Source organism: Camelus dromedarius, chromosome 7 (assembly GCF_036321535.1).
Source record: "Camelus dromedarius isolate mCamDro1 chromosome 7, mCamDro1.pat, whole genome shotgun sequence".
Taxonomy (NCBI): domain Eukaryota; kingdom Metazoa; phylum Chordata; class Mammalia; order Artiodactyla; family Camelidae; genus Camelus; species Camelus dromedarius.
In genome coordinates, this window is record NC_087442.1 from 57,569,533 (window position 1) to 57,583,755 (window position 14,223).

Sequence of the window (14,223 nt, forward strand, 5' to 3'; positions counted from 1 at the left end):
TTCCAGGTACAGGCCTCTGTAACTTTTCTTGGCATTGAAGTCATGAAGTCTTCTGTCCCCTAAAGCCACGGAAATCTATAGTGGAAGCAAATAACACACACTAAGCACAGTACAGAGGGAACCCTGGGGCATTCGCTGCCGCTCCCACCTGTCAGCCAGGTCATTGTGACGCAAATGCTATGGACACGTGGAACACCTGCGGGAGAGCAGGGGCGGGGTCACCCTGGGCGGCAGATCCGAGAGGGGCTACCCCAGGAAATGGGGGTCGAGGAAAGACCCCAGGGAACTGAGAGAGAGGGAGACACTCCCCCCATCCCAGATTCGCCCCAAATGAGGTGAGGCCATTGCCCCCTCCCTCCTCCGGATCTCGGGATCCTGCTGGGAGGGGTCGCCCCCCAGGCGACTTCGGAGGGGAGAAGAGGCGGCGGCGGGGTCCAGACCCTGGGCGCTCGCGGGGAGACTAGGGCGCCAGCTCCCCCTGGCCGCTGCGCTGCGCTGCGGCGCGCACGGGCTCGGCCGGCTGCTATTCCAGCTGGTGGCGACAGCCGCAGGAAGGACTGGTTCCTGCGCTCCCTCCGCCCCTTTTCCCTCGCCTTCTGCTGACGCTGACGTCGGATGAGGGAGCTGGAGGGACGTTCCGATCGCTGCCGGAAGGCTCCTGGGGGCCGGGGCTCCGAGGTACCTGCCCTCCGGGGCCGGGGCTGGGGCGCGCCGGGCGGGCTGCAGGCTGCAGCGGGAGACGCCCGGCAGCCGGGGCGGTCGGGGGCTCCAGCCTGAGGCTGCCAACTCTGCTCTCCGCGGGCGCTGGGTGATAGGCAGGTCGTCTCCTCCTGCCTGGATCCTCGTGCGGGGACGTCTACTGCCCCTTCCCCTCCCCCGCCTCCGCCCTGGGGCCTGGGAAGGTCTGGAGAATGCGCGCGCCTCGAGAGCGCGCGTCAGCCCCGGGGGAGCGGGAGGGAAGCGTTGCAGGCTCCGGCCCCATCTCTGGACCCGGCGTTAGCAGCATCCCCACCCCCTCCTGCCCACCCCATCTCCGCCGTGCCTCGCCTTCCCAGCTCCTCCAGCCCCAGGTCCCCGAGATCCCTCCTGGGAAGGGTCTTGCGTCCAGGACTGACTTGTTGACGAGTTCACCTGCCGTGGCGCCTAGTATTTGCCTTTTCTTTTCTCCCCATTGCCCATCACTGGCAGAGGTGGCAAGGAGCAGATGGGTACCTTTATATAACCACTAATAGCAGAAGGCTTGAGCTTGGTCTCCCGCTGGCAAGGTGCTCACCAGCCTTGGACCAGACTGGAGCGAGTCCCTAAGCAGGCCAGGTCCCTGCAAACCCTGGCAAGCCTGTTTCCTTTGGGTGCGCTGACACCGCCTTTCCTGCCCCGCGGCTATCGCAGCTCCGGCTTCCTCTAGGAATGAACATATCCTGTTATTACGTCTGCCTTTGCCCAGAGCAGCTCCCCATTAACCTTTCGCACTGTGTTTTTACTTGGAGTGCCCCCAAGGCCCCTCAGCTTCTCTTCGAGGATCTCCAAAATACTGCGCCCTTCCCTGGCGAAAAGCATTAATTGCCTGGTTGGGGAGAGTTACAGTTTAGAAAGGGAATCAGGTTCACTTCTGTTTAGATAGCTTAAAAAATAAGCAAGAGGAAGGGTTCTTGGGTGGCAGCCTTAGTAACTGAGATCTGATAACTTTATAAAAATTATCAGGGCCTGGAAAATATACTACCAGCTGGTTTGAAGATGATACTGAATGTAGGAAGAAAGGCACATAAGGCATTGGCCATTAAGGTCCTATAAATTATGACTCATGGCGAACACGTTCATATCCAAACATTTCAGTCAAGTCTCTCCGGTAAAATATCAAGCTGGTTTCGGTGGACCTTTAGTTTAGATTTTTTTCTGAGATCTGAACTGTTCCTTGGGGTGGGGGAGTGAAATAGGAAATACTTATTAGTTTGAAATCTGTGCTCCAGACTGAGTTTCTTAGCTTTTATTTAAACACATACATACTAAAAATACTTTCAAGTGACTTTTCAAATAAGTTTTTTTTTAAGGTTTTGGTCTTTATTTTTGAAACATCATGTGTAGAGAATATCATAGAGGCAAAATCAGTTTGTAATCCTTAGTAGTTTATCACTGTTTAGTTTTTAGACTGCCATGTTTATATTTAATTTAAGGAGATGCAGCCTTTCTAATTGTATTTTTTTGGATCATATAAAGAGTAAAGAGTTGTACTGTTATTAAAGATGAATCTTTAGAAAATAATAGTTAAGCTGTTGAGTACTAATTATAATAGTGAAGAGACCCAAGGTTAAAAAGCTGACCATAGAAACTCTACCCATGGGACATTAAATGCTGAGGACACTGGGTGGTAAATGCCTGGGAAATTTATTTTATAGCTTCCTTTCTTTCATTTGGCACACCTGGCTATATCAGACTGCTTTCTCTGAGCATCTTTATTGCCATACATTTCTCTCCATGTCAACCTTATGAAAAATACAGAAAATTTTCAAAAGAAAACCTTCAAAACTGCTGCATTTTCAGTTTATTTGACTAAACAGCATTCCCCCCCCCCCCCCCCCCGGTTCAGGTAGTTTTATCAGAGGAAGAGAAGTGTGGCAACTGTGAAATGACGTGGCAGGGTAAATCTGTAGAGGTGTGAACTTTAAAGTTACAGAAACCTCATCTAGGACAAGGTGGTGAAGTTGATAGGTCACAAGAACCAGGAAGAATTTTTCCTCTTTATTGGTTGAGCCCCACAGCTAGAAGCCTGAGGGTAGGTGACAACGTTTAGGATCAACTCAATGGCCACTAATGTCCTTTTTTTTTTTTCCATTTGCACCATCAGATTTATGGGAACCATGGACAAGGATGCTATGTGTATGTATTTGTCCATGAGGCAACATAGATCATTAGTTAATTAACCTTATTCCCATCCTTACCCTCATCCAGAACCTTCCTCAGCAGAGCCTTAAACTCAGATACCATTACAGGAGAAATATTTTTTCCCATGTTTTTCCCCAAGCAGTCATGTTTTATATCACAATCATATCTAGCACCGTGGAGGAGGTGCACAGGACACACAGGCTTTGGATCCAAACGGAGCAGGATTGGAAATCCAGCTGCAACAGCTAATTAATCATGTGACCTTGAGCAAGTTACTTAAGCTTTCTATGTCATCATTTCCTTACCTATATAGCAAGAATATCCACCTTGTGGGATTGTGATGGGGATTAAAGATAATTTATATAAAGTGCTTTCCACAGTAAATAGGACTTCAGTAATAGCAGTAAATTATTCTTTTATGTGCTAAACATATGTGATGTCTTTATCTGAAAAGGAAGCTACTGCTTTTCCCCTGTGATAGAAAATGTGTTCCAGTTTGGTTTTGAGTAGTTCAAATGACTTTGTACCTGTACTGAGAACTTAGGCTTTCCGGAATCCTCCCTAAAGTTGGGGAATGCAATCTGTGGTCCAGGAACAAAGCAAAGCTAATTTGTACCAGTGGGAGTAGATCTGCTAAACCAATACCACTCAAACGTGATCCATAGACTAGCAGCATTGGCGTCCCTTGAGAGCTTGTTAGACATACAGCCTCTCAACCCACCCTCAGCTCCCTCCACACCTACTGAATAAGAGTCTGCGTTTTAACAAAATCCCTAAGTGATTCATGTGTACGTTAAAGTTTGGAAAGGAGTGTTCTAAACTGGTATTTATCAAACTTTGTGTCCAATAGAATCGTTTGAGGGCTTGTTGAGTGTGGATTCCTAGCCTGGCTTCTCCCATCTGCTGTTGACACCTTAGGTGGCTCTGATGCCCAGGATTCCTCCACTAAGCTGAAAAAGACTGCACTAAACCCTTCATTTAGTGTAGTGCACTAAGATGGGCCTATGTCCTCTTCTTCAACAAAGCATTTTGGTGAACATAGTCTTTGATAGTCAACCCCATTTGAGGTGAGTAGCTAATATAATCCCTATCTATCTGATAAGAAAATGAGGACTACAGGCATGGTTTATCCTGGATAATGCATGTGGTAGAACTGTCTCGAACCTCTATAAATCCTAGTTGACCATGCTTTAACTACTCCAGCATCCAAATTAACGCACTGTGTGTGTGTGTGTGTAGGTAATTTCAAATACTAATGAATCTCTCCCAGGACAGCAATGACCATACATAATACAGCATCTTATACATGCTTTTAAAACAAAGCCTTGCTTCAGTGTGTCTGTAGGCTGATTACTTAGGATGAGTAACTGATTTTGAGCTTCGTCCATAAAGTGAGGATGATGTCTGCTGGACAGTGTGGTAAGCATACTGTACGCAAAGTGTGCATCTCAGTGTCTGAGAAGTGGTAGTTCCTCAACTAATGGTAACTATTTTTCCCGATGTAAACCTAGTAAAGAGAATGAGTTTACAGAAGGCTGAGAAAATGGCATTGCTTATGATGAGAAGTCTCTCCTGCTAAGTCAGATGATGTCACTCATCAGGACTTCAGCCACATCAGAAAGTGGGGTCACTCCTCAGTTTTCAGTAGGCATTAGTTGTGTGTGTGCCATGTGCCATGCTCAGTGCTGGTCCTGGGAGTCCCAAGACAAGACCCAGACCTTACCCTGCTCTGAAGGAGCTTCCAGCCTAGTGAGGGAGTTAGAGGAGTCAGGTGACAATTACATTTCAGCAAAGGCAGGGACGGGTTGGAGCCCAGAGAAGAGGTACCTAGCCCAGACAAAAGAGAAAATAGGGAAAACCTAAGAAGATTCATGGAGGAGGTCACCCTTGAGTTGAGCCTTGAAAGACCAATAGGAATTTGGCATGTCAAAAGATGTTGGAAATGGAGAGAGCGTTCCCAATACAGTACCCAGGTATACAAAGGGAGAGAATACAGGTAGAGAATACTGAGAGAGAATACCCGCAAATAGCCCTGACGTCTCGTGCCTAGTGTCCATGTGTGTCCCTTACTAGCTGAGTGACTTTGGGCATCTGTGACTTGAGAGGATTAAATGTATTAATCAGGGTAAGCACAGGACTGATTTTAATTATGTGCTGGGTAGTCTGGAGAGGTGGTAGAGATCTTAGTAGAAAATAGGGGACTGACTTTAAAAATCATGAGAATTAGAGTAAATTAAGAGGTCAATTTTAGAATACACTTAACAGAAAATACATAGAATTTAAAGAGGATGACTGAAAAAGACAACTGAATGCAGTGCACTACTGTGGTGTGGGAAACACTAGGTACGTGTATTCAGTGATGGACCAGTGAATATATAGATAACAATGTCTTGCTAACCCTGAGTGTCTAGATTTGAGAGTGAGAAGGTCCTCTCATTCTGTGCTGAGAGTATTTGCGCAAGGAGTGGCTATAAAGTGTAGCAGTTCCTTTCCCAAAGCACTCATTAAAATCCATTCCATTACTTATACCATCACTATGATCTCTCACATCCACTTCTCTGTTGCTAGAATAGGGCATGGACTCCAGTGCTGAAACCTAATGGTACTTAGGGGAAATCAAGCCTTCTCTGCATTATCTGGGGTAGTGCATCCTAAACCAGGGACCAAGGAGCAAATTGTGATAAATGCTGCTCCCTCTCCTTTTTGGTAGGAACCCCAGTAGCCACCAGGAGTCTATCAGCAAGGTTTTGTTGTGCACAAGCACCATGATAGTAATGGATTTGGAACTAGCACAGCGCCTGAACCTGTGGTTAGGAGAGATTGTTTTTATAGAAACCAAGCCCATTATCCAATCTCTTTGGTCCAGCAGTAGAGTGCTTAAAAACAGGAGTTCACAAGCAGACCTGAATTTCCTTGTTGTAGACTTTGGGCAAACTATTTCACTTCCTAAGCTTGTTTCCTCACTTGCAAAATTGTGTTGTATGTTGGTGTGGGGATGATGATATTAAGTGCTTCACACATGTAAGGTGCCCCATAAATGGTAGCACATAATTATTGCCCTTCGTCCAGCATATATTTGCTAAAGGCTTGTTGTGTTTCAGGTCCTGTGTTTGGTGTAAGGGGGCAAAGATGAATCAGTTGGGGTCCCTGCCCTCAAGTGACTTCCAGTCTAGTGCAGATGTAATCAGCTCATTGCAGGAGAATAATGGGAGTGCAAGGCATCACTGGCATCAACATGGGGCAGTTGATTCTTCAGTTGGGAGGACAGGAGTGGGAGGCTCCTGGTGAGCAAGAGGTCAGGTGTTGGGCTGAGGAACACTTCACTGAGGAGGTCACATTTGAGGAGAGTCAAAGTAAAGAGTAAGTTGGCCAATTGAGCAAAGGAGTGGGGTTCATTTCAAATGAAGGGAACTTTGCAAAGCCTTGAAGTGACAGTGTATTCAGGAAAGCTCTAGTATCCTGAAATGACCAGAAGGAATAGTTCTATGTAAGGTATAGCAAAAAAATTTTGGAAAGGGAACAGAATGTGAAGAGGTTTGGGGTTTTTGCTACAAAGTTTGGAATTTCTCTAGTGGCAAGGGGTGCAATTAAAGCACTCTAATTTTTTTTAAATGTAATTTAATTTTAAGTGGGAGGGTGGTATGACTAGATTTGCATATTATAGAAGTAGTTCAGACCATGGTATAAAAGATTGGAGTGGGCAGATACAGGGATGACATTGCCTCTGAAGGCTGTGACCTAAGACCTGGCTGTGAATATAGAAAGGAGAAGACTCATTTAATAGCTTTTTAGGAGGTAGAATGGAGAGAACTTGGAGACTGGATGCAAAAAAATGAGGGAGAAGTTGTTTCCAATTTGGGCCACTCATGCTGGTAATTAATGTAGGGACCACAGGAAGAAGAAGAATTTGGGGATGGAGATGGAGAGAGATAATTTTAGTTTTAGGTGTGCTGAATTTGAAGTGCCTATCAGACATCCAGGTGAAGATTAGTTTAAACATCATTCCAGAGCACCAGAGCCACTTTTGATCCCCCTACTGTAGTCTCTGGAGAGGTATTTAATTTTGAAAGTCACCTGCATACAGCTGTTGGTTGAAGCCACAAAAGTGGGTTAAATCTCCTAGAGAGAGCAAGTAAAGTGTAACAGAAGACTACCAAGGTTGGAACCTTATGGATCACTGATATTTGAGATGTGGAAGCAGAGAGAACAGAGCTAACAAAGAAAACTGTAAAGATACAAAAGTGCAGAGAGTATTTCCTGAGAAATCAAGGAAGAGGAGCTTAAACAGAAACAGACTCATAGACATAGAATACAAACTTGTGGTTGCCAAGGTGGGGGCAGTGGGAAGGGACAGACTGGGATTTCAAAATTTGTAGATACTGACAGGCATATATAGAAATAGATAAACAAGATTATGCTGTATAGCACAGAGAAATATATACAAGATCTTGTGGTAGCTCACAGTGAAAAAAAAATGTGACAATGAATGTTCATGTATAACTGAAAAATTGTGCTGTACACTGGAATTTGACATAACATTGTAAAATGACTATTACTCAATAAAAAAATGTTTTTAAAAAAAGGGAAAGGAGCTTACTTAGTCAAAGGAGAAGTGAGAGGAGGACTTGAGTTGGGCTCATAGTGAAAAGCTTCCTCTGGTACAGTGGAGAAAGGAACCAGACTACGTGGGCTGAGAAGAACTCTGTCCATGAAGAGAAGGAAGAGGATGGTAGCTGGAGGGGGAAAAAGTTTGAAGAATGTGGTTGGAGGGCAGAAAGGGAGGTTGATTAACTTGAAAGAGAAGGGATAATAGATGGACTAAGATGGGAAAGGGGAAAAATGTAAGACTGAAGAGAGAGGAACAGAGTGGTTCTGGTTGTGGTGCTGGATAGTTCTGGAGAAATGAGGGGTGGTACATGAGGAGTGGAAGCCATGAGGAAAGGTGCCCAGCACAATGCCAAGGGGCATGATTCCCCAGAGGGCATGAGGAGGGGGACTGGCCATCATCATCCTGGGGAGTTTTCTTCTACCGCTGCTCCATGAAGGCCAGGAATTGAGTGTCCCTTGTATCTTAATGCTCTTTCGTCAGCATTGCCATAGGCAGCACGGCCATCATTGTGAAGTAGGTAAACTTAGCATTGGTGCCAAACCACTCCCCTCTTTCTGTTTCCTGCTTCTTTCTTCTCTGCACTGCTGACCTGAAGCTCTGTGCCTTTGGGCTACTTCCTGGTGGTTCTACCTGGTTATTCCACCTGCCCTACCAGGTATCTGCCCAATGGCCCTGACCCACCAAAATAACCAGTCTTGTGCCTTATTTGCTGTTAATGATGGTAAATAATTCATGAACTATTAATAATAGCAGCTCTATGGATGCTATTTAATCCTGTAAACCCCTTCCCAAGGAAAGTGGAGAGAATCTGAAAGAAGGGATCTTTTATTAGTTCTCAAATAACTCCAACCAGATGACCCAGTATAGGGTGGCTCTGTTAATTGGGGTACATGAAAATACAAAGCTTTCTCCTTCTGTCTGCTTCCCTTTGCTGCTGACTTGTAAGTCCTCTTGCTCCTCCCTCCCCTGCTGGGCTGCCTTCATCCCTGGTTCATAAGGTAGCCCAAACTCCAACATGCTTTAGCTACCACTTCTTCACCGAGGAAAGTCCTTGAATTCATGCCATTTCCAGAGAAAGGAGCTGTGTTGATTTGTTTACAGGATCTGTGTACCAGCATAGACATTTTATAAACCACCTATTTGTGTCTGTGTTTTTCAGTAATTTAAAACTAATGGAACAGGCTTACTCTGTGCCTTTTACTCTGTGAAATTTTCTTCAGTCCTGGGCCTCAGTCGGCTGACCTATGAAAGGACTGAACGATCTTTTTAAGTTCTCTCCTATCTCTGAGTGATCCTGTGGAGGCATAAGAAATTACTTGATCTGCTCTTTAACAGGCTTTAAATTATGAACTTAACCTTACAGAAAGAGAACTTAGTAAACGTTACTATCTCCCAAACTGTGCTGATTGTTGACATTATGCTTGTGTGCAATTTCAGAGTTGTAGTCACTACATTTACATTCCGTTTCTTCCTTCACACTTGTAATATTATTAACCATGTATCTGTATATGAATTGCATGTATCTCATTTGTAAATATATGTATACCTTTTATATTTGTAGGTATTTATGTCTATCTGTGCATATATGTGTGTGTATCTATCTATATAGAGAGATTGTCCTTATTGTCTCACTTTTGACGGTCTTATGGTAGATCATCCACTTCGTTTAATCGGTCCAATGAATCTGATTTGAAATAAATAGTGTATTTTATATATAGTTTTGGAAGTTTTTAAAGCAACTTATTGTGAAAATACGGAGTGCAACCATTTTGTTGGTCATTTAAAAAGACTATACAGGCACATATATATTTTTTGTATACATATGAGATTTTATTTTTATAATGACATTTCTGACAGGATAATTATCAGAGATTCTGGGGAGAAAACTGTTTTAAAATATTTATAACTCTATAGAATACTGGTGACCTGGGTTAAGGAATTACTTTTTAGCTCTTTGCTGCTTTGCTTAATGCCCTAGACCAAGGCTGTCCAACAGAAATACAAGGGCAGCCACATATGTAATTTAAGACATTCTAGTAGGCACAGTTAAACAACTAAAAGGAAACAGGTGAAGCTATAATTATATTTAACCCAACATATCCAAAATATTATCTTAATAAAATATAAAAATACCTATATAAAGTAAAAATAAATATAAAACAAAATTAAATGCAACACAGAATATGTAAATATATGTATATATAAAATAAAGCAATATAGGTACATACAATTTAAATATACATACATATATCAATATAAAATACATATAATTTTATCAACACAAAATACACGTAAATATAAAATATGTTTCTTAATAGACATTTTACTTTGGGGGGTTTACTAAGTCTTCAAAATCCAGTGTGTGTTTTACTTTAACGCATATCTGAATCAAATAACCATATTTCAAGTTGCTCAGTGCCACATATGGCTAGTGGCTTCTGAATTGGGCAACACGGTAGTCTTGGATGATGAAGTTAATTTACTTCAGATTATTCTTTCATGAAAAAATGTATCAAAATTACAAAATGGAGTTTTAAAATTTAATTTAAGGAAAACATTTATTCCCATCATTCAATAATGTTCTGGGCTGGAGGTTGAAGGGTCTAGTATTTTTTGACAAAAGTTGATTGAGACCTTTGCCTCACTAGGGTGTTCTTTCATTTTTCATCTTTTTTGGTTAAGCTTTTAGAGAAATGGCCACCATAAGTACTAAAGATTCAAATTTATAGGCTAAATTTGAATTAACATTTGCAAGTGACATAAACCAACCTAAATAAAATAGAAGGTGAATAGAATTTTTACAGCAAGTTTTTTTTTTAATCTTTTCTTCAGCAAAGATTCCCTATTTGTTCTTTTTCTGTTTCCAGTCTTCCAAGCCATTTCATTTTACTTGCTCTTGTAGATTTCCTTGAGGTTTGTTGTTTTCAGTGCCAGCCTCATTGTTGTTGCCGCTATGATTTTTATCACAGTAGAAAATTCACCCTTACTCATCTTTGCAAGCATGGCTGTGAGTAAGAGAAAGAAGAGCAAGTCCTAGACTGTACGCCTTGTGAGCAGTTTGAGTTTGGGGTTTATTTTGTTTTTAGTTTGTTTTGTGGGGACATAGTATTTTTAATGAACACTAATGGTGAAGATAAAAGCCTTTTGGAGAATATCTTGACTTTTTTTTTTTAATTTCTTCAAAGATGAGATGCTCTTTTTGATATTTTTCATTGAGAAATATCTCTTGGAATAGAGGAAGTGACTCAGGGGAGCACCAGGTTGCTAATTGGCTGACTAGTGTTTCAGTCCCAGAATTCCTCCTTTCATATTTGATCTTTAGCCTGATCCTGGACAAGTCTTTCTTTCTAGAAAGCCAGTTTCCTTATCTTTAAAAAGGAAAGTGTTGTGTTCATTATCTCTAAGCTTTCTCTTAGATATAAATATCTGTAAAAATAATTAAAATTAGCTTTATAGTTTTGTGACTGAGGGCATCCTAGATGTCATCTAGCCTAGTTTACTATTTTACAGATGAGCCAAGTGAGGCCAGATAGGTGAAGGGACTTGGAGGAAGGGCAAGTTTGTGGCATGGTCATGGGTTTGCCCATTTTTATACTGGGAGACAAATTATATTGGCATTAAAAATATTTACTTCAGGAATATGATTTTGTTGGGTTTAGGGAGTTATTAAGCTTAATTAATGCCTGGATATAATACTTGAACTTTTTGAAATGTGAATGAAATTATCATTTAAAAATATCCTAGAACCCCAATTCATTAACAGAAAATGCATATTTTAACAGTGGCTTGCATATGTCAGGTTTAAATAAAAACTCATCTTCTAGCTGCCTTGAATAAGGTTAGAATTCTGCTTTCCTTGTGTAGGACTTCCTGACTCACAAAATTGAAGCATGACTGTGTTTCACATTTGCTTGTGAATTTATGAAATGTTAAAAATCATTTGCAGGAGACACAAAACTCAACTAGAAACAGAATCCTTTTAAAGTTATGGGTAATGCTCAAGTAGTCACAACCTTTTCAAAATCTGAAAGGGAATTCCGTGTGATATCTGAGACATAGGAAAGACACCCATAAAAGCTAGTCAGAAATCATATTATTTTAATTACTGTTTAGCTTTTGAAAGGGTAGATGATGATTCAATTTCCCACCCTCCACAGGGATCTCTCTCAACTATGTGTAAACACAATTTGATGAATCAAGATTGAAAAAAATAATAAATATCATTAACTATGCCTGGAGGAAGTTTTAGTTTTCCCTCCCTGTTTCTACTGAAACTGTTTTAATATTTAAATTTAAACATTACCCCTTCTCTACATGGGATATTATAAAAATCATTGTAGACATAAGAGAAAGTGACTAGAGATAAACTTCTGGAAAAAGACAATGAAAAATAAAGTTAAGCAGAAAAAAAAGTATAAACATTAAATTATTTTTTAATGCAGTACCTAGACCCTCTGACAAAGGTGTATTTCTTCTGCTCATTAGGGAAGTCATCAGGAGCCTGTATCAGAACTCTGGCTCTGGAGCTGATTGGCTTTGTTCTCTGGATCACAGGTCCCCATTTAAAAGGAAGGCGTTTCATTCCATTGTTTCTCAGTTCCCTCTAGGCTGACAGTATATGGCTTATATTAGTTCTGAGGTTATGCATAAGAGAAATAAAACCAACTATTGAAAACTGGTAATGTTTCTAGATGAGTTGATCTCTGAAATAACAGAAAGGTGGGATTGAGGAGAAAATGATATAAATTAGGATTATGCAATTGAAAGCTAAATCCAAGAGACCTGTCACAATATTTGTTCCAGACTGTCAGAGAGGAACTCCAGCAAACACAGGACACAGAAGGTGCTCACTGCATGTGAAATAAACAGCATCAAGTGTCTGCCTTCCAGGGGCTATAGAATATGTCTAAATGCTGCAAGTGACTCAAGGTGCCCTCAGAGATTGGGCCCCATGTGTCCCCAGTCACAGCTCTTGTTGTCCTTTAACTTACAGGAATGCACAACTTGCTGATGGTTGCATGCACACACCGTGCAGTTCTACTGTGGAAGAATTTGTTCATTGCTTTCCCTCTGCCTGGAATAAGACCCTCCGCATGCACGCGCGCGCGCACACACACACACACACACACACACACACACTCTCTTACCCTTCACCTGGCCAGCGGCTGCTGATTCTTAGAAACCCAGCCCAGAGGCCATGGAGGAAGCCAGCTGAGTGCCCTGTCCCGCCTGTTCCTCTAACCCTGGGTGCCTTCCTCTGCCATGGCACTCCTTCCTCGTCACAGGCAGCTCTTGGCATTCCCTGACTTCAGATTCTCCTGTTCATATACACACAAATAACCCCAAAAGTCTATGGCAAGTAGTAATGTGTCATTTTACGAAGGTTTAATTTTAAAGAATTATTCTATATTTCCTCAAATATAAGAAACCATTGCTCACATGCTTTTTACCATTTTATGTTCCATGAAGAAAGAAAAATGACTGCCAGTCTGTTGACAAGGTATCAATTACAGGACACATCCCAGCTTCAGAAAGGTTGGCATGTGAACAGTTTTGCACCTCAGATCCCGTGACATGTGGTGCCATGAAGCTGGTGTTTGGAAATGAGTGATTTTACTATGGGATGATTCAAACATTCCACTGCACACCCACATCACTGCAAGATTCTTCTGTTCTCTTGTGGGGGAAAAAGTATGTTTCTTGTGGGGGAAAAAAAATGGCCCACTCCCCAAAGAAAGCTGAAGGCTGGTGTGCACAACAGAACTGAAGAGCTCTGAGATGGTGACAATTTTTAGTTAGAAAGTAGAGATTTTGAATAAATTAGACAAACGACAAATTTGGCAGTAGCTCTGATATGCAATTCAAGAGAATCCACCATATGTTCAGTGCAGATACAGGAAAAAGGGATCCTGGACTCAGTTTCAGCTAGTACTCCAACTAACAGAAACCTGCTCACTGAGGGAGGAGAAAAATCTACTGCTGAAGTTGGAAAGGTAATTAATTAGAACCATGAAACTGCACAGGAAACAGGAACACTTAGGAAATGTGAGTCAAGAGGAAGTGTACTGAAATATTTTTGTGGGTCGAGACTCCTGATGTGGTGAAATAGAACTACTCATCTTACCTTTACTCTGAATAAAGGTTGGCTCAAGAATCTTAGATTCTTTGCATAATTCAAATGTAATCAGAGGTGCCATCAGCTAACTCCATAAGTTCATAGGAAAGAATTCTGGGCCAGAACAAATGTTTGGTGCAGCTGAAGGCAGCCTACATGGAATGAAAATACTTTCCCATGTAACATTTCCAAGGAGGAGAATCCAGGATCAGGGTTGGAGGCAGCCAAGGACAAGCTGACTCCTCCTCTTTGTAGCAATGCATCAAGCTTTGTTTAAATCAGGCCTTGCTTTAGTGTTCTAGGAACCTTGGGGTTTTGGAGAAAAAACTTTTGCTTAGGTGTTGGCCATCTAATATGTTCAAAATGGCTTTTCAGTAGCTATAGGAAATAAAAACAAGCAGGGCAGTTGTAGTCTCTCCACAGGAGTGGATAAAATTGAAGACGCAACACAACCAAGCTTGTAAGAAAAGCATGGAGGAGAATGAGCGTTAACTATTGCATAGAACCCCAGGACAGAATCTGAACAAAGTATCCCTCCTCCCTCTGCTCCCAAGTCTCCCCACAGGGCAAGATGGAACCACTGCCTTTTTAATGCCTGGCCTCGGAGCCTGAGGAGGAG

At 42.1% G+C, this 14,223-nt stretch overlaps 1 protein-coding gene across 7 annotated transcripts in view; it reads left to right on the forward strand.

Moving 5' to 3' along the window:
• The first annotated feature begins 229 nt into the window (after positions 1–229).
• ICA1 (islet cell autoantigen 1) overlaps positions 230–14,223 on the forward strand; it is a 141,123-nt gene continuing 127,129 nt past the window's right edge. For 5 of the 7 annotated variants that reach the window (XM_031454955.2, XM_031454954.2, XM_031454952.2 and 2 more), the window contains exon 1: positions 595–678. The gene's annotated coding sequence lies outside the window, so the exon portion shown is untranslated. Of the gene's footprint in view, positions 336–522; positions 679–14,223 lie in introns of those variants that run through there. The other 2 variants (XM_010979614.3, XM_010979612.3) reach the window with 2 other exon arrangements.